Genomic DNA, 19,951 nt, shown 5'->3' on the forward strand with positions numbered 1-19,951 from the left:
CTCTTCTCATTTACTCACTTCAGATTTTCTTTATGCCATCTCTATAACAAAAGCTAATGAATTTAATTTATGATCTAATAAAGACTGTCTTTGAGTTTCTGTGCCTTTCAGTTTTCTTCAGGGAGGTCATTAGAAGAACACAGAGGCAGATCCACTTCATAGCATTGTTGAATGTGGGAGATGGGACATCATGTGCAAGTATATTTAGGCCAATTTTGTCAGGTGTTCCTATTTGAGATCATGCACCTGGCAATTTATAGATAAACTACCGAGTTTTTTCTCACCTCTAAAGCCATTCACACTAGGATCTAAAGTTGCTTTTGTGATAATTTTCTGATATTTTTAAAAAGTGAAAGTGTCTTTTTTTTTATTTTCCACAGAACAAAATAGTGAAATAACATTTTTCTATAATATATAACATCTTTTCTATAACATTAAAAACTCCCTTGAATCTACAATAATTTCTCAGATCTGTACTGGAAAAGGAGATGACTAGGGCACTGGACAGAGATTCAGCAGGTAAGAATTGCCTACTGATTTTCAGAGGTATCCTATGACATGTTTGCAGGCAATAAATTTGCTTTAACCTTTGGCTGTCCATCTATAAAATGGAAAAAAAGTACAGCTCCCGATCTTTCCAGAAGATTAGGAAGAAAAATCTACTAGCACTTGTAAGGTAATTATAAGATAATACTCAAATTAGATCTTAGCAGTCAAAGAAAAGCAGTTTCTTCTACAATGGAATTTGGAACGTGCAAAGTAATTATGACCTCACACTGTGTATCAGACAACAGTACATCGTAGCCCTGTTGCCTCCTTCAGTGAGTAGGACTGTTCTGTATTACCATGACATATGGTTGCTTTATGAACAATAACTGCCATAAATGAAATATATCTCAAGGCATGCACATAGGCAAAGGAGGAGAGTTATACATAAAGATGATCAAATTATGAAGGTACAGAAATCCTCCATATACCCAGAGGAAGGCTCTGTATATTGCCATGTAGTATGACAGATGTCATCAAGTGTCTGACTCACTTCAACCAGAATCTCACATAGATTCCTCTAACACATGCACCAGCTTCATGGATGAATGCTAACACAAGTTCATGGACTAAAGATATAATAAACAAAAAAATAAGTTTTGACCTTTATTTTTTATATAATAAATAATAAAAAAAAAAAGTTTGAACTCATAGGCTAGGTGTGTGTCTCAAATCAAAAGGAGAAAGCTGGTAAAGTTAGACCAACTCTTCCAGGTGGCATATATATTTATTCACAAACCAGACCCTACCCAGACATACTTTCACCTGTCTGTTAGCAGATCACTTTCTATGCAAGATCATTTTTCAGATGAAGTACCTTAAATTGTTGGAAGAAAATACCAAATGAAGGTCCCACTTATACCATATTACATTTGTACTATACGGTTTTGGGGGATATGCTTTGTATTGTACGGTTTTGAGGAATATGTTATGTTGTTCATTAATGATGGATGATAGTCTTCATAACTATGACACTTAAAGCTTTTTATGCATCAACCCTCTGTAAATTGAATCATAGAATCATACAATCATAGAATAATTAGAGTTGGAAAGAACCTTAAGATCACCTAGTTCCAACCCCCCTGCCATGGGCAGGGACACCTCACACTACATCATGTCACCCAAGGCTCTGTTCAACCTGGCCTTGAACACTGCCAGGGATGGAACATTCACAATTTCGTTGGCCAACCCATTCATTGCCTCACCACCCTCACAGTAAAAAATTTCTTCCTTCTAGCTAACCTGAACTTCCTCTGCCTCACTTTAAGCCCATCACCCCTTGTCCTATAGTTACAGTCACAGCTCGAGTCCCTCCCCAGCATCCTTGTAGGCACCCTTCAGATACTGGAAGACTGCTATTAGAAATAGCAAGTAAATTATGTAAATAGCAAGTAAATTATGCTTACTGCTTGCATATTCTATAGAATACATTTTTCCTGATTATATACATACTATGAAAGAAAAACTCAGAAGAAAATGTTGTTTGTTTTCCTGGTTCTATCAGTTCTGGTTCTATCAATGTAAAATAGGAGGAAGTGCAGCAGGAGGGCCAGGAGACCTCCTTGGATGGATAAGGAGCTGCTGAGGAAAATTCAAAGGAAAAAAGAGGCTTATAAAAAATGGAAGCAAGAACAGGCGGCCTGGGTAGAGTACAGGGATGTTGTCCAGGAAGCTAGGGACCAGGTTAGGAAGGCTAAGGCCCAGTTAGATTTAAACCTAGCCAGGGATGTTAAGGATAACAGGAAGGGATTCTACAGGTACGTAGCAAACAAAAAACAGACTAGGGACAACATAGGCCCCCTGAGGAAGCTCTCCAGAGAACTGGCTACACAGGATTTGGAGAAGGCTGAGGTTCTGAATGACTTCTTTGCCTCGGTCTTCACTGGCAAAGGCTCTGACCACACCACCCAAGTCTTGGAAGGCAGACGCAGGGACTGGGAGAATGAAGACCTTGGGCCCACTGTAGGAGAGGATCTGGTTCGAGACCATCTTCAAAATCTGAACGCACACAAGTCCGTGGAACCTGATGGAATCCATCCGCGGGTCCTGAAGGAGCTGGCGAATGAAGTTGCTAAGCCACTGGCCATCATATTTGAAAAATCATGGCAGTCAGGTGAAGTTCCCGACGACTGGAAAAAGGGAAATATAACCGCCATTTTCAAGAAGGGGAAAATGGAAGACCCGGGGAATTACAGACCAGTCAGTCTCACCTCTGTGCCTGGTAAAATCTTGGAGCACATTCTCCTGGATGGCATGCTAAGGCACATGAAAAACAACAAGGTGCTTGGTGACAGCCAGCATGGCTTCACTAAGGGGAAATCCTGCCTGACCAATTTGGTGGCCTTCTATGATGGGGCTATGGAACTGATGGACAAGGGTAAAGCAGTTGATGTCATCTACCTGGACTTGTGCAAAGCGTTTGACACTGTCCCACACGACATCCTTCTCTCTAAATTGGAGAGATATCAATTTGATGGATGGACCACTCGGTGGATAAAGAACTGGCTGGATGGCCGCACACAAAGAGCTGTGGTCAATGGCTCGATGTCCGGCCGGAGACCGGTAACGAGTGGTGTCCCTCAGGGATCGGTGTTGGGACTGGTCTTGTTTAACATCTTTGTCAGTGACATGGACAGTGGGATTGAGTGCGCCCTCAGCAAGTTTGCCGATGACACCAAGCTGTGTGGTTCGGTTGATATGCTGGAGGGAAGGGATGCCATCCAGAGGGACCTTGACACGCTTTTGAGGTGGGCTGATGCCAACCTTATGAAGTTCAACTACGACAAGTGCAAGGTCCTACACTTGGGTTGGAGCAATCCCAGGCACAGCTACAGACTGGGCAAAGAAGAGATTCAGAGCGGCCCTGCAGAGAAGGACTTGGGGGTGCTGGTCGATGAGAAAATGAACATGAGCCGGCTTCAGTGTGTGCTCGCAGCCCAGAAAGCCAACCGTATGCTGGGCTGCATCAAAAGGAGCGTGACCAGCAGGTCGAAGGAGGTGATCCTGCCCCTCTACTCTGCTCTTGTGAGACCTCACCTGGAGCATTGTGTGCAGTTCTGGTGTCCTCAACATAAAAAGGACATGGAACTGCTGGAACAAGTCCAGAGGAGGGCCACGAGGATGATCAGGGGACTGGAGCACCTCCTGTATGAAGACAGGCTGAGGAAGTTGGGGCTGTTCAGCCTGGAGAAGAGAAGGCTTCATGGAGACCCCAGAGCAGCCTTCCAGTACCTGAAGGGGGCCTATAAGGATGCTGGGGAGGGACTCTTCGTCAGGGACTGTTGTGACAGGACAAGGGGTAACGGGTTAAAACTTAAACAGGGGAAGTTTAAATTGGATATAAGGAGGAAATTCTTTCCTGTTAGGGTGGTGAGGCACTGGAATGGGTTGCCCAGGGAGGTTGTGAGTGCTCCATCCCTGGCGGTGTTCAAGGCCAGGTTGGATGAGGCCTTGAGTGGGATGGTTTAGTGTGAGGTGTCCGTTGGAACTAGATGATCTTGAGGTCCTTTCCAACCCTAACTATTCTATGATTCTATGATTCTAAAATGTGAGTATTACATTTGGTATTTAATAGCTTTTTAATGGTTATATGTAAAACATTCACAAAGAACATATGCTGTTACACATAAACAGATTAAGATTCTAAAAAGAGTTTACTTATACACATATTCAGGTAAATACACTGTTTATTACGTTTGATATTCGTAATCCTTGAGATGTATAAATTTTTTGTAGCATTTATAATGGCATAATTGATGCAAAAATTTATGATTAAGTTACTATCATATATTTACTCAGAACAGCTTTAAAAGTGCTTTATTGATTTTTATATTTACCAGAAGTTAAGATATTGTCCATCAGGGTTAGCAATACTTTAGATATTTTTTGTTTTAGGAAAAAAAAGTGAGTTTGAAAAACAGGGAGAGCTGCTGACACAGAAGGTGTCTACCATATCTAAGTACATTCTATAGACAATGGCTGACCAAAGTTACTCCAGCTACTTTTGTCAAAGACCACACATTAGATCCCAAATTTAATAGCTCCAGGCAATATATGTTGAATTGCAACAATTACAGAACATAACATCAGTTTATTTTCTTTAACTGTTCCAGAATTTTTCCTAAGGATTTCAGTATCCAAAATCTAAGTTCTTTTAGACAAAAAAATGTTTTTTATCTTTCTTACGGTTGGTTAACTGTGACAGACAGACCAAATTAGGCAAGAAAACTACTGAGGCAGCTTCACTCTGCTGCCTTTTGACACATACAAATGGACTAGATCAGTGAAATGAAAGCTTGCACTGGTGTATTCATGAACAGAAGCTGTTTCAAATTTGAGATATTGTAAAAATATGTACAACAACTACTGGCACAAGCCTGATTTCTGCTGCCACAGAATGTGTCACCACTCCCACACGACCCTTCCCTGCCATCCCTGACCACTTCTGCAAAGCTTCTGTTCTTAATAAGCCTGTGGTAAATGCATACTGGGTAGGACTAAGAATGCCACTAAAAAACAGTGCTGTACTGGCAATACATGATATTCAGGCCATGCATTTGACTCATCAGCATCCCATCCGTATTGCAACTTTAGAAAATTTATTTCCAAGAAGTCATTGTCTCTCCCTGGTGTTACCGCTTTGACTGGGGAAAACCTTTGCATCTTATTCCCAAAGTCTCCAATGTAACATGAGAGTTTCACCCCCCACAACCATTTAGAATTCTACCTTTGAACTTCTTACTTAAACTCTGTTTTTTTTTTGCAGTAAGAGACACTTGGGTGATTACACTTACACAATGTAAATTACATTTACACTGTGAGAATTCACACAATTTTACAATCAAATGACATGAATTAAATATGTTCATACACATTTCTGCTCTAGCTATATGTTCTTCATGTAACTTCAAAGTAACTTCATTTTACATGAATTTCTTGTTCTCCTGAAATGGCCAGAAATTGGATCCCCAAATGGCCTTGGTGGCATTGTAAGGACAGTTTTTAGGGAAAAGATCCACCTTCTTGAACAAGGTTTGCAGGGTGTAAGGGACAAATATTTAATTGTTTCATGTATCAGGGGCTGTTCAGCCTGGAGAAGAAAAGGCTGTGTAGAGACCTCATAGCAGCCTTCCAGTATCTGAAGGGGGCTTATAAGGATGCTGGGGAGGGACTTCATTAGGGACTGTAGTGACAGGACAAGGGGTAACGGGTTAAAACTTAAACAGGGGAAGTTTAGATTGGTTATAAGGAGGCAATTCTTTCCTGTTAGGGTGGTGAGGCACTGGAATGGGTTGCCCAGGAAAGGTGTGAATGCTCCATCCCTGACGGCGTTCAGGGCAAGGTTGGACAGAACCTTGGGTGAGATGGTTTAGTGTGAGGTGTCCCTGCCCATGGCAGGGGGGTTGGAACTAGATGATCTTAAGGTCCTTTTCAACCCTAACTATTCTATGATTCTATGATTCTACACACAGTGCAGGAAGACAGCTAGAACAGCTAGTCAGCCTAGAAAGGTCCATGTCTGTGAGACAAGTTTTGTTCAGACTCAGTGATTTTCTTGATTTTCTTTCAAGAGAAAGGACCAGCATTACTTCTTAACATTTTGGGCTCAAAGTACAGACTTCAGAATAGTTTTTCTTCCCAATCCTTAATAGAGAATAGTCTTGTATTTCCACTGCTTTCACTGATATATAGAATAGTTTTTATTTTGATCTATTTCTTTTAAGATCATTAAAATTTTATAAACTAATAGCCACAAGAGGGTTTTGAGAGAGAAAGCATCTTAAAATCTTGCAATTTGATGCACAGCACAGCTTATACATCTACCCCATAGGTCCCTCATATTCCCAGGAAATCTGAATTCCTTCCTCAGTGCCCTCCTGAGTATTTTCCTGTGCAACCCACCAAAGGCTTCAAACTAATCTCATCACCATGTTTCCATTGGAACTATTTTCCTTTCTATTGACCCAATCCTAGATTTCTTGACATTATTCCTCTGTTGTAATATAAGAAGGATTCAGTTTCTGAAGCTTTTTTTCTGTTGCCTCTCTGACAGCTGGTCTATGTTACGGCATTTATGAGCTGAACACAAGAGTCATCTCTGTTAGGGATAGCTGTATGCTTTCCTTCTTGCTCTGTACTTGCACAAGTGTGTTGTTATTGCTGTCTTGTACTGTTCTTTGTAATGACAGAAAAGGTTTAGAGATGCCAGGAAAGCAATAGTACAATGTTTTCTTACCTATTCCAATCTTTGAGGGTCATTTATTGTTGTTCACTAAATTTCCTTGGTGTAAGAAGGAAATACTTACAATGACCTAAGTCCAGGCTGGAGCTTTGAGGCATATCTCCCTGCCTTCTTTGTTAAAGCATACCAAGACTACTAAAGACTGATAAAACCTTAAGTTGGCTCTTGGTTGAAGATGGGTGCTTTAGGCCTTTCCAAATAATGTGAGTAGCTCAAAAGTTAAAAAAAAAAAAAAACACCAAACAACAACAACATTTACATTGAAAGGCAGATTTTATCTGAGCAGATGTTACGATATTTGAAGTGAAGTAAAAAAGAATTTTCTCCCTTTAAACCCATTGCAGATTTCTGGATGTTTTTTTTCCTTTTTCTCTTGTGAACTATCTTTTTAATTTTGTTTGGGGTTTTTTTGGTTGTGATTTTTTTTTTTTTTTTGGCTTCTTGAACCACAGATATCTCTCCATTTTCCCATCTTTACCTCACACCTGAAGGTCTGTCTGCTTCTGGTGTTCCTTAGCAGTCTCCCACTCTCTGCTGTACTACAACCTTCCTTCTTCTGACAATTTCTTTTCACTTTTGTTTGTCTGTTTCATGCTGCCTTCTGAAGGTGGAGTTTTCCATTTTATTCCCTACAGTTTCCACATACTCTTTGGCCAGATGAAGGCTTCATCCTGGACACATCTTTCCAGGATGTGGACAAGGAAATAGTACAGAGAAAGATTTTATTAGAGCTGAAACTAGAATAACGATGTTTTGAAACACTAATAAGGATAAAGAACATCAAAGTGACAATCACATTTCCTGTCTGTGTTGGTAAACAGAACCTTTCCCCCAGTCTTGTTGTCATTCCAAGTGCTGTATGATGGACTAGCAACAGCCCCTTTCAAAGACCCAGCAAAGAGTCTGCCTCCTGGCTTTGGCAATACCCTAGGGCTTGTGTACCCAGCTCTTCTGTACCCTGCCTGCTCTGCCCATTGCTTTTCTGCCCACTTTATCCTGTGCTCTTAAAAGTGCTCCCAGGTGACTACACAGTAGTTACACAGTGAAAAATAGTGACAAATGATCATACGTACTTTAGAAGTAGATTAGATTCAAATGCTACCTTCTAGGTAAGATTAGATTCAAATGTAAATCTTAAACTGCCTTGTCTGGAGTAGTACTTTAGTAATTTGACAGTAGTATACTTTATGTAGAACCACTGGTTTTTGGGGATAGACTTGACCCTTTTAATAGTAGTTTTGGTTTGGTGTTGTTTTAACAAAATATTTTCCAATTCTCTATTCTACCCATCTTTGCTCTTCCTTAATTACTGCGCTGATACAGGATAATCTAATTTTCTAACTTCATCAATGTACAAAATCCTTCATCTTATATATATAACTTCATCAAAGTACAAAGTCCCCCATCTTATATATATAACTTCATCAATGTAAAAAGTCCCCCATATTATATTTAAGTAGTTCATACATACTCTATTAGAGCCCAAATATTACATCAACACAGTACTTTTAATGCAACATGTACATCAAAGTCAAACATTTCTCTAAATGTTTGATAAACTCTCTCACCAATCTATAAATGTATTTTTACCCTGTCTCTCAAAGCCTGTGCTTATGAACAAAGCTTCTCTGGCACCTCCTGGAATTGTCTGGAGTAATATTGGGTGTGATATTATCATGAAAATTTGGTCTTGGCTGACAGGCTAAACAAACATTATTGTGCCAGAGCAGAAATAGTCATAAAATTAAAATTATAACAGAGCATCAAAGAAGTCTCACAGCTTCCATGACAAGTCCTCTTGGAAGGCATCAAGCATTGCATCCGTAGCATAAGTCCAGTCTAATGCACAATCTTCAGGAGAACTTCTGTCTCCATCAGATCCTTGAGAAGCATTCCCTAGCACTCCCCTGTGAATAATCCATTACCTTGCAATGCAGAACACAAAGAAGTTGGCTATCTATTCACATTGTTGTAGACATCAGGCTCTCCATTAATTTCATCAGAGAAATAGCACCAGAGTATATGAAACACAGAATCAGGGTTGGAAGGGACCTTAAAGGTCATCTGGTTCCAATCTCCCCTACCACAAGCAGGGACACCTTCCACTAGACCAGGTTGCTCCAAGTCCCATCCAACCTGGACCTGAACACTGCCAGGGATGCGCATGCACAGTCTCCTGAGGCGACCTGCTCCATTGTATCAACACTCTCACAGTAAAGAATTTCTTCCTAATATCTAATCTAAATCATCCCTCTCTCAGTTTAGAGCCATTATCCCTTGTCCTGTCACTGCATGTCCTTGTAAAAAGTCCCTCTCTAGATCTCTTGTCAGCACTCTTTATGTACTGGAAGCTGCTCTAAGGTCTCCTGGAGCCTTCTCTTCTCCAGGCTGAACAACTCCAACTCTCACAGCCTGTCTTCACACAAGAGGTGCTCCAACCCTCTGATCATCTTTGTGGGCCTCCTTTGGACTCACTCCAATAGGCCCATGTTTTGACAACATTCATCCCCAGTAGTAAACAGACGTTGAAACCTTTGTTTTTGAAGTGACAGATAATTGTCACAGCAAGATCCACATTAAACAAAAACTGCTGATAATATATCAAATAAAATAATATAAAACATTTATATAACATCCTAGTGTGGTCATTTGTATTACCTGTTCACTCAAAGAAAAAAACTGCATTGTGTTTTCTCCATAAAAAAAAAAAAAAAAAGCACATCTCTGAAGCAGTGGAGGGGAGGCAGTAAAAGTGAAGTTATTGAATTTAAGAATTCCTAAGAGGAAAAAGTTCTGCAGAAAGCTGACAATTAGAAAGAAATTTGTCAGCCATAAATGTCAGGAAAATGACATAGAAAAGCTCGAGGGCTGAGGAATATATTATTTGCACATGAATAAATGTGAGCAAATACTATTATAGCTTTTCATGATATCTTACCAAGGGCTCTCTTCTACCCAAGATGCCCAAGATGGGTGTTAATCTGGAAATGAACAGATAAGTATGGTGTCAGAGTAAAACAAATTAAAACCAGAAATTAATTTTTCTTCAGATCCATCATTTTCTGATGTAATTCCCACTCATACACACATTAGAAGTAGATTAGATTCAAATGCAACCTTCTGGGTAAGATTAGATTCAAACGTAAACCTATTCCAAAGAAATCTGTTGCTGTCTGAATTGAGAGTAGCAGAGTTACGGACTCGGTGATCTTCAATATTGTCTCAAATCTAAATGATTCTATAATTTCACTTGGAAAAATATTAACGTTTTGCTCTGACTGTTTCTACAACTGCATTGTTATAGAGTCAGATATTAATCTCTCAGAGGTGCAGGATATGTCCTGAGATGTGAGGGTACACCAGGATCTACTGGAATAAAACTTCATTGTCTGATGAGAAGGAACAAGACACCTGAGTCATATCTCAGTACCATCAGGACCTAGACCAGTGTCCATCCAAACCGCAGTTCTCTCCTTTTCTTTCCTTTTCCTTTTCAGCAGAACAAGCATTTTTATCTATGGATGCTATGTTTCTCAGCAGGTGTAAAATTCAAACTGCGTTATCTTCCTGTGCTAATAAGCCATAACAGAGATTATACTTGGAAAAAAAAAATAAAAAAAAAAATTACCAGCTGATCTCAGGTACTGGAAAATCACCAGGTATGCCGGGAGCATTAGATTGGAAAGGTGAAATTAAAACCAACCATCTGTATTGCACATTTCTTCCACATTTAGCAAAAAAACAGAAAGCAGAAGAGTACTGTTAAGCATATGTGCAGTAGCAATAGGCTCACTACTGTTGCTTGACTATCTGAATCTTAAAGCCATCAAAAGGCCACACTTGGCAACCACACGGCTAGATTTGTAAGCAGCCTTTCATCATACCTGTGGACTTTTTCATGTATATCTATATAGTATAGATACATGCACACACAGTCTGTATTAAGTACTCCCTGGTGTCTATGAAGACCTATGTGACTGTGAAAAACAAAATATAGATTAACTAATTTACATTTCTTTGCTCCAAATGAAAGTAATTATATAAAATTTATAACTGAAAAAAAAAAGTTTCACTTTTGATTTTCAATACAATTAGGTACAATTAGCAGCAACAAAATTTAATTAAGTGTTTTTTAAAGCAGCACAGAGTTCCTAATTCATTCTTATCACTGAGGAAGAAAACATTGGTTATCAGCCAGGGCTACTGTGAAGTGTTCTTTAGACCTCAAAACCTCATTAAAAGGTAAAAATAGAAATAGACACAGAACTAAGGAGAAAGACTGGACTGAAGTTTTCTGGCTGAAAGACTTTGTTTTGAAAACACAACTTTATCATCTCCTTGAAAGTTTAAGAACTGTAAGGGAAGAAAAGATCACTTTGGTGAAGTTGGAATTTCCTGGTTTGATATAAAATTTTTGTCTCCACTTGAATTTCAGGCATCCTTTCTGAAAAAGATTCTTTTAAAAAATTGTTAGCAAAAAGTAAGCATGAAAACAAATTAACATTTACTGTACTCTGACATTTTAGTGGGAATTTTTTAAAATTCAATTTTATGAGAAATTCAAAGAATTAAAGAACAGATTTTCTATAAAGTCAAATCCCCCATATGATGTCTTACCAACAAAGGATCCAGTATCTGAGTGAGAAATGAGTTTTATTTACACATATTTCCCCAAAAAGAAAAAAAAAAAATTTTTTTGTTTTCTTAGTCTTCAGTCTTCCAGAGCTACTTCTTTGCAGTGGATAAGTTATCTTAAATTGCAACAGTTATTATTCTATTGCATAAGAAACCCTAGAAAAATACCATATAGCAAATTAGATCTAACAACTTAAATTTCAAAAGTTTGATTTTTGTTTTTTGATTGGGTCTGAGTATTTGTCCCATCAGCATTTTCTATAACTGAGCTCAGGACAGCAGTTTTGATCACTTTTGAGTAGTTCAGTCATTTCTTATATAATCAAAATAGATAAGCTCATCAAATGGAAAGGAAAAATTACATAGTACTTTCTACAGGGTCAGTGAAAGGTCTTGGTAATGCCTCAAGCACATGCTACTCTACTATTAGTTGCTGCCTCAATTCCTTTAAAATTGAAAGCTGACCTGGCACAGACCCAGTTTCAAGAGCACTAGCTGTTATACAGAAGTCGTTCTGACCCTGAACATAAAAAACCACATATGCACATGTTCAGAGAAAGACAGAAAGAACCTGTTATATAAAGGTTCCTGCAAAACTACTTGCTAGGTTCCTGGCTTCTTTAATTATATTAGTTATTTTGTCTCTCCTTGACATTTATAAGGCTGAGAATGGAATAAAGAAGAGACATTTCATCATTATTTTTAAGATTACCTTCTGAATATTTTTGGAAACTGGAAAAAAAATTACTAAGAAAGCAGCAAAAATCATTAAAAACACCATCTACATTGAAGTGTCCTCCTAATTACATCATGTTAGCAGCGAAATCATTTCCAGCATTTCTAGTGGGCTGAAAATATGCCTCGTTGAATTATGTTGGCTTTTTGTTTGGTTGAGGTTTTTTTGGTTTTTTTTGTTTGTTTGTGTTTGGTTTTTTTGTTGTTGTTTGTTTTTTGTGGGGTTTTTTTTGTTTGTTTGTTTGGTTTTTTTTTTTAATACATCTGGGCTTTATACCTACAAAATTTTAATGACATATTTCAAGGTGTCAGAAAATCTCTCACAACAAAATTATTCTGGTAAAAAGATCAAGGCCCGATTCTGACTTAGTGATCAAAGCAGCGCCTGCTAAGGAAAACAAGATGCGCAAGTGACACTAAACTTCTCCACGACCTGATTGCTCTAAATTGCATTGTACTTCTAGTAGCCCCTTAAACCTGACAGACATCAAAATTAATGGCAGCAAACAGGTAGACTTCAGTCCTCCAAAACTTTATTATCCACATATTTTATATATCTAGTAAGCCATTTAAGGAAGACTAACTAAAAATATTTTCATGGCCAGACTCTTCTAATACTGACTAGAAGCAGTGTCTTTTCCCTTGCTCCACTGCATTACAACAAAACTATGAAGTAGGTAGGAACAGCAGTAATCACCAAGCTATACTGATGATCCACAATCATATAATACTGGGGCAAGAAGTCAGTTCTTAAATGCAGGTCAAGAGCCATAGAAAGAAAAGATGATGTTTTCTAGCTACCATCAGAGAAGGACTTGTGGTCAGTTATGTCCGTCGAGTTCGTTCCAGGTTTACCCCTTTGCTACATGTGATCCTTGTTGAAAGAGGACACTCAAAAACCTCAATATACTTGCTACTTTGCCACAGGTAGGCAGGTGATGAACCTGGCCTTTTCTCTCATTCAACAACAGTTGCAGGTTCAGAGACATGCATGTTTCTTCAGGAGCAATCCAAACTTACAATCTTTCCTTATAGCAGCCTACTTTAAAAATAGAGAAATCTTTAGAAGGAACCAGGAACAAGGAAAGAACCAATAGGCCAGCAAGAGGCAAAATATCAAATCACCACCTCTCTGGCTGTAGAATTAGGTTCTAACAGTTGTACTCTTGGAGGCTTGTCAGACAGTGACATAAGCATGGGTTTTTAATATGAACTTCACTTCAGCGCAGACAAACACTCAGAATCCAGGCTACTCTTACACTTCCTTCATGGCTAGCATAATTCTCAGGGCTTCAGTTGTCCTTTTGACAATGATGACTCCCAAATTTATATCAACTTTTCTAATGTGTAAGTCCATCCTTTGACATTTCATTCTAGATTCTATTTGATGATTTGTCAATATCCTACATAGTATCAAATAGATTTCCTCTAAGCCCATAGGTTAATTTAAGGAAAACAATAAATATAACTAAAAAATAAAAAATAAAAATCTGCAGCTTCACCACCTTTAAGCTTAGATCCAGAGGACTTTCATTGTTAACCTAACTATAAAAATTGCTTCATATTAAGCTTTTCTGTGGAAATCGGTACATTTAATGAGAATTTTTGGATACTCTTCCTTTGGTTTTGAATCTGAGGAATTAAAAATTTACCACCAACATAATGGAAATTCTTTGTCAAAAATCACATACTCTGAATACAGCCTAGACTGTGATTTATACAACAGATTGCCTTTTAGCAAAACATTTTAACTTTGTCCGTTAATTACAATCTGCTGCAACTGACAATATTAGTTCAGTTCATCAATCCAAATAAGAATGCAGCAGCTGATTTAAGGAAACTAATATCAGTATTAATGTAAATTCAGCTGGAATAACTTCAGTGTGTAGACAGGGCTTTTATTTGGGTGATTCTCACCACCTAAGGGTGTTGTAACTAGTATGCTGGGCTGTTTACCCTTTGAATTTATTTATTCTGGTTTCCCAGGAAAATTAATTTTGTGGAAATTCGTAGATTTACTCATTATCTATTTGAAAATTTATATTGTTATCAAGGCTTAAAATTCAGAATAATTTTCACATAGGAAAATATTAAAAATAGTCTTGCAGATCCATATCAGGGGTTATGGCAAATCCAGAGACCTGGATGATTAAACAGCATTTTTTTTTTCTTACTGCTAAGATGTACTAAGGCAGCTATAAATATAGCCATTGCTTTTTCATATTGGCAATTGCTATTTACCCACCTCAACCCAAGTAATACCATGCACAAAGAATAACTATATAAACCTGAAGAAGAGAGAGAATTGATCCACAAGATATGTTTACATTTAAGATGGGAAGAGTACAAAAAAAGGACATTTAAAATCCCCATCCTACCCATATTTCATCACATTGTTATAGACAGCAATATCAGTGATCTGAGAAGCCTCAGGGACAGAGAACAGAAGGGTATCATGTGGCCAAGTGTCCTTTTTTTATGCCAGGAGATACAAGAAAAACAACAGGTAATATCAGATGGCCAGGATCACTTTTATTTACTTTACATATGAGCCCTAACAGCCTCAGACTGGTTTCAAGTTAACCTCAAACAGACACTTGAACTACTGGGCTGTATATTCAGCAATTCCAAAGCAGAGGCCATGAGATAAAACTATTTACCAAAGTATTGATTCTATTATTCACACCAACAGTACAGAATGTACACTATTTGTTATAGCATGACTCCAGAATGAAATTGCCTAGAGCCATCTAGTGAACATAAGCAAGTACGATAAAATGCAAGAGATACAGAATTCATTAACAAGGGGCTTATTACCTTCTCATTCATTTACCCTTTTTACAAGGCTCTGGATTAATTAGAAGTACTACTATTTAAAATGTTTAATTATTTCTTTTAAAAGACCAAAACAAAGTGAACAAAGCAAATGGAGATGCAACCTGAGTGACCAGCTCTAGCTGACCCTTCTTGGAGCATGGGAGTAGGACATGCTGACTTCCAGATGTCTCTTTCAGCCTTAGTTGTTCTGTGATTCTATAGCACCATTGTAAACAAATGTATTTGCTCACATACAACTATTCACTGTTAAAAAACCTAACCTTCTTAACTGTAAGACTATCCATTAAATAGTAAACATTTAGAAGGCAATTTGAACTCATTTGAACTGCTGAAGGTTTCCAGCAATGTCAGGCAAAGAAGCTATTTAGAGGCAGCACAGTTTAAAAGTTTCAAACTTCTTTTTCATCTGTAGTTACAGTTAACAACTTCAGACCAAGTGATCTTCCTTGGACTTGCCGCTACCTGACAAAGATCACCAGACAATTTTATTTTCCCTTTTGTATCTAGCCTTATAGTTGTAAGTGCTTGGAAATAAGATTTTCTTTCATGGTTTTTTGCACTTTGCACAGCACTGAGACTAAAGCTTTTTAGGACAAAAAAAAAAATCTCTTAGCACACATAGAAATAGCCTGAAAAGGTTTTTATTGCTAAAAATAGGGTAAGATTTATTTTGTCCAAGGCCAAAGACCATTATTTAGACTAGGCAAAGTAAAACTTCTTTCTCATCAGCATCAGTCCTTCCTCCCCCTAAAACCAATAGAGCCTGTTGTTTGGGCCATATATTTCCTTATAAGAAGAAAGACAAAATCCACATCACATGCTTAAATGCTCCATGACCTAGAGGTTTGTCCACAGTGCATGAGTACATGCTTGGGGAATCCCTAGTGCCTTCAGAGTGCAAATGGTTTTGCCACCTGCTCTCTCTAACACAGGCAGAATTTGTGTAGTCTTGAAGGAATTGCAACAGAAAATTGCAAGTTCTTCTATATCCATTTTGTGATAGAAAACAATGGCATTTTGTGATCTGAGAGCTAGTAGTGATGTCCAAGCCTGGCCTGAAGAAAGTTATGTACGTGCAGCTGGATCCTACAAGCTCATTTTGTTCTGAACTCAGTGTGTTTGTGTAGCAGGGAAATCAGCTCACCTCCAACAGCTCCCTCTTGACTTTTTGTAAAAGAAATGTGTATTAACAATGGGTTTATTTGAAAGGCAGAACTTGAAAAGTTTACATAGTACCTAAGCCTTTTCCTTATGTATCCCAGTAGCTGACAAAGAGTATAGGTGATTTTTTTCATGCAAAATGAAGTAGTTAATAAATAAAGCTAAGAATGAGTGTAACAATGTTGATGTTATATTTATTAGTACGAGCACAATTCTAAGAAATATTCAAATTAAAGTGATCATGATATGCTGATATGCTGCCATTGGCTGGACAAAGTTACTGGTTATCATTAGCAGACCAGACCAGCTTTTAGTAACACATGGGAGACCAACACATCACACATGCTGGAATGACAATTGTAATTCTGAATTTAACTTGCATGTGGATTTACTATGATTGCATGAAGATAGGGGCTACATGCTTCTGTGGTACACAAGCAGCCGATTACAGTTATTTCATGTGCAATTGTCCAATCTGAATGTATAATTGCTGTTATTATGTAAACAAATTCGACAAATTATTGCCTTTGCATTTTTTTCCTAATTTTTGTTAAGATAAAGTCTCTTCTTATTAGGCAGAGAGAAAAAAACCCAAGCATTGTAATGAAGTGTAGCAAATGTTTGTTCTTCATATTTCAAATTTTCCACTTCAGGATCTTGTGTGGTTTTGCCAAATACTACTGCCAGTATATTCCATAAACTTGAAAGGTCATTATAACCACAGCTGCAGGGAGCTGATGAAAGAAATTCAAGCTCCTGGTCATCAGCTGTATCTGATTCTCCATGTTTCTCTTACTACATTTGCCTCAGAGACTCTTGACAATGGAATGCTGACATGTTGCTTCTGAACCATATAGCTGTACCTTGAAACAGAATGAAATAACCCCAAAGAATCACTTTTCTTAACTACTTAACAGAACATATCAGATTTAAAAGTAGCACTGTGCCTTGTAGGTAATTACATATACTGTATACTGACAACATTTATCAGGATGTTTGTGGTAGACTAGTTTCGTTTACTTCCAAAAGAACCTCAGAAAATAACCCAAAACATGCCTACTACATGTCAAAGTAAATATTAGACCTCAGTCCTTCGCTTGGGATAAAGAACTGGTTTTGTTCCAAGCGGCTGAAAAATATGCATGTGCTGGCACGTATTCCTTTAGCAGTGGTGCTGCAAGACATCCAGAGCAATTGCAGCTGCCAGGCCTCTGCTGAGACATGTGCACTTCAGAAACAGCTAAAGTACATTAACGCTACCAATACTTCAGGTTTGAGAATCCCTACCATAGCTGTCTTGTATCTGCTTTGCTGAAAGCTTTGCTCTTATGATTTGAGAAACAATGCTCTGACTTCAGGAAGGCTGTCAGAGCTGCACTCCCCAGCTATGGAAATGAGATAGGAAGGAGAATGAACATTTGGATTTATTTAGAGTTATTTGATTAGATTGATTACACCAATTGCCGTAGTGCAAAACCAGTGAATAACAAAGCACATTATGGAATAACCTGGACAAGGCAAGACTATATTTTTTAAGATTGAAAGGGTACACTCAAAAGAAGGCTAGGGAATGATACCATCTTTCATGTGTACTTTACCTTATACACTTTGCAGCAAGATAGGCAATTGAAACTCATTCAGTGAATCTGAGAATTACAGGAAAGGAATTTTGATGTACTATCTCAGAATGTCAGTATTCATCAAGAATATGTTATAATTCCTAAAGGAAACTCACTTTAATCTGCATATAAAATTCCTTACCTGTTATCCCATGAGGTGCTGATTACATAAAATTCTTTTGAAATTCTATACATATGTACTGCACAGTATTCCTAAGTTCTTGAAAAGACAAGGCTTTTTTAGTGATACAAATACTTAACCATCCTTCTGCAGTCTGCATGCTTTACAGGAAGCCTATCCATACTCTCACAGTTCTTGAATTAATGTTTTTGAAGTATTGACAGAACATAATGGTAAAATATTTTTAGTACTTTCTTGTACCTGTTTGCATTTTTCTTTTTTTTTTGTGTGTGATAGAATAGTTTAAGCCTTCATAATCATGCCGCCGTAGCGCATTTAAAGCCATTTAGCTCAAGTGAATTACAGCACCAGGTCAGTCGACGAGGCAGTCCCAGACTGATATAGAATTATAGAATAGAATCATAGAATAGTTAGGGTTGGAAAGGACCTCAAGATCATCTAGTTCCAACCCCCCTGCCATGGGCAGGGATGCCTTCCACTAGACCAGGTTGCTCAAAGCTGTGTCCAAGCTGGCCTTGGACACTGCCAGGGGTGGGGCAGCCACAAGTTCTCTGGGTAACTGGTTCTAGAACCTCAACACCCTCTTAATGAAGTACTTTTTCCTAATATCTAACCTAAATCTCTCTTTCAGTTTAGAGCCATTCCTTCTTGTCCTGTCACTACATGCCCTTTGTCATGGTTTAAACAAAGTCAGCCATAAATCATGCAGTCACTCTATCACTCCCCCCCCCCCTTCTTGCCCTCCCCCTACTCATGGAGGGACGGAGAGGAGAATCGAAAAGAGTGCAACTCCCATGGGTTGAGATAAGAACAGTTTAGTAACTAAGGTATAACACAAATCACTACTGCTACCACCAATAATAATAATGATAAAGGAAATAACAAGGGAAGAGAATACAGCACCTCACCACCAGCCGACTGATAACTCGCCCTACCCCACCCGACTGAGCACCGACAGATACCTCCTCCAGCCCTGCAATGACCTAGCCCTTCCGGGTAACTCTCAGTTACATCCTGGGCATGACGTGCTGTGGTATGGAATAAGTGGTCGATACTGTCCTAGGTTTAGCAGTAGCAGTCAATTTTTCTCCTTCTTAGTAGCTGGTGCAGCGCTGTGTTTTGACTTTCAGCCTGGGAACAGAGATGATAACACCGATGTTTTTAGTTGTTGCTAAGTAGTGTTTACTCTGACTAAAGACTTTGTGAGTATCATGCTCTGCCAGGGAGGAGGCGAGGCTGGGAGGAAGCAGAGACAGGACACCTGAGCCAAACTAGCCAAAGAGGTATTCTGTACCACAGCATGTCATGCAAGGGGAGGTAAGTGGGAGTTACCCGGAAGGGCCCTTGCTCTTCTCGGTCGGGCTCGTTTTGGCGAGTGGTATTGTATTCTCTTCCCTTGTTATTTTCTCTTATCATTATTATCATTGGTGGTAGCAGTAGTGATTTGTGTTATACCTTAGTTACTAAACTGTTCTTATCCCAACCTGTGGGAGTTGCATTCTTTTGATTCTCCTCCTCATCACTCCGGGAGCGAGATGGGGGGAGGGAAAGAAAGAGGGTGGAGGGGAGTAGAAACCGTGTGACTGACTGAGTTTAAACCATGACACCCTTGTAAAAATTCCCACTCCAGATCTCTTGTAAGCCCTCCTTAGGTATTAGACCACAAGTCATTACCTTGGAAGGTAACATCGCGGGTAGTCTACTGCACCTCTAACTCTCTTTTCTCTGAAGTCACTGTGTACTGGTTACTCTTTGCTGTTTTTCAGCAATCTAGAAAGCTCTGGTAATTTAGTGCTGAATAAATCTCTCTGGGCTCAAAGTACCCTACAGCAGAAAACCTCTCCCTATTTCTATACACTCTTTAATGCCAGCAGAGTTCTGCAGGCTCCTAAAGAGAAGAGGTCCTCTTTGTCCCTCTATTCTCAGAAGCAGCAAGAACTTTTTTCTAAAAGAAACGTTTATGAAAGCTGGCTGTTCCCACCACTGCATTGTGGTTTTTATTAATCTTTGTCTGCTAGAGGTGTGAGCAGCTGA

This window comes from Lathamus discolor, chromosome Z (assembly GCF_037157495.1).
Source record: "Lathamus discolor isolate bLatDis1 chromosome Z, bLatDis1.hap1, whole genome shotgun sequence".
Taxonomy (NCBI): domain Eukaryota; kingdom Metazoa; phylum Chordata; class Aves; order Psittaciformes; family Psittacidae; genus Lathamus; species Lathamus discolor.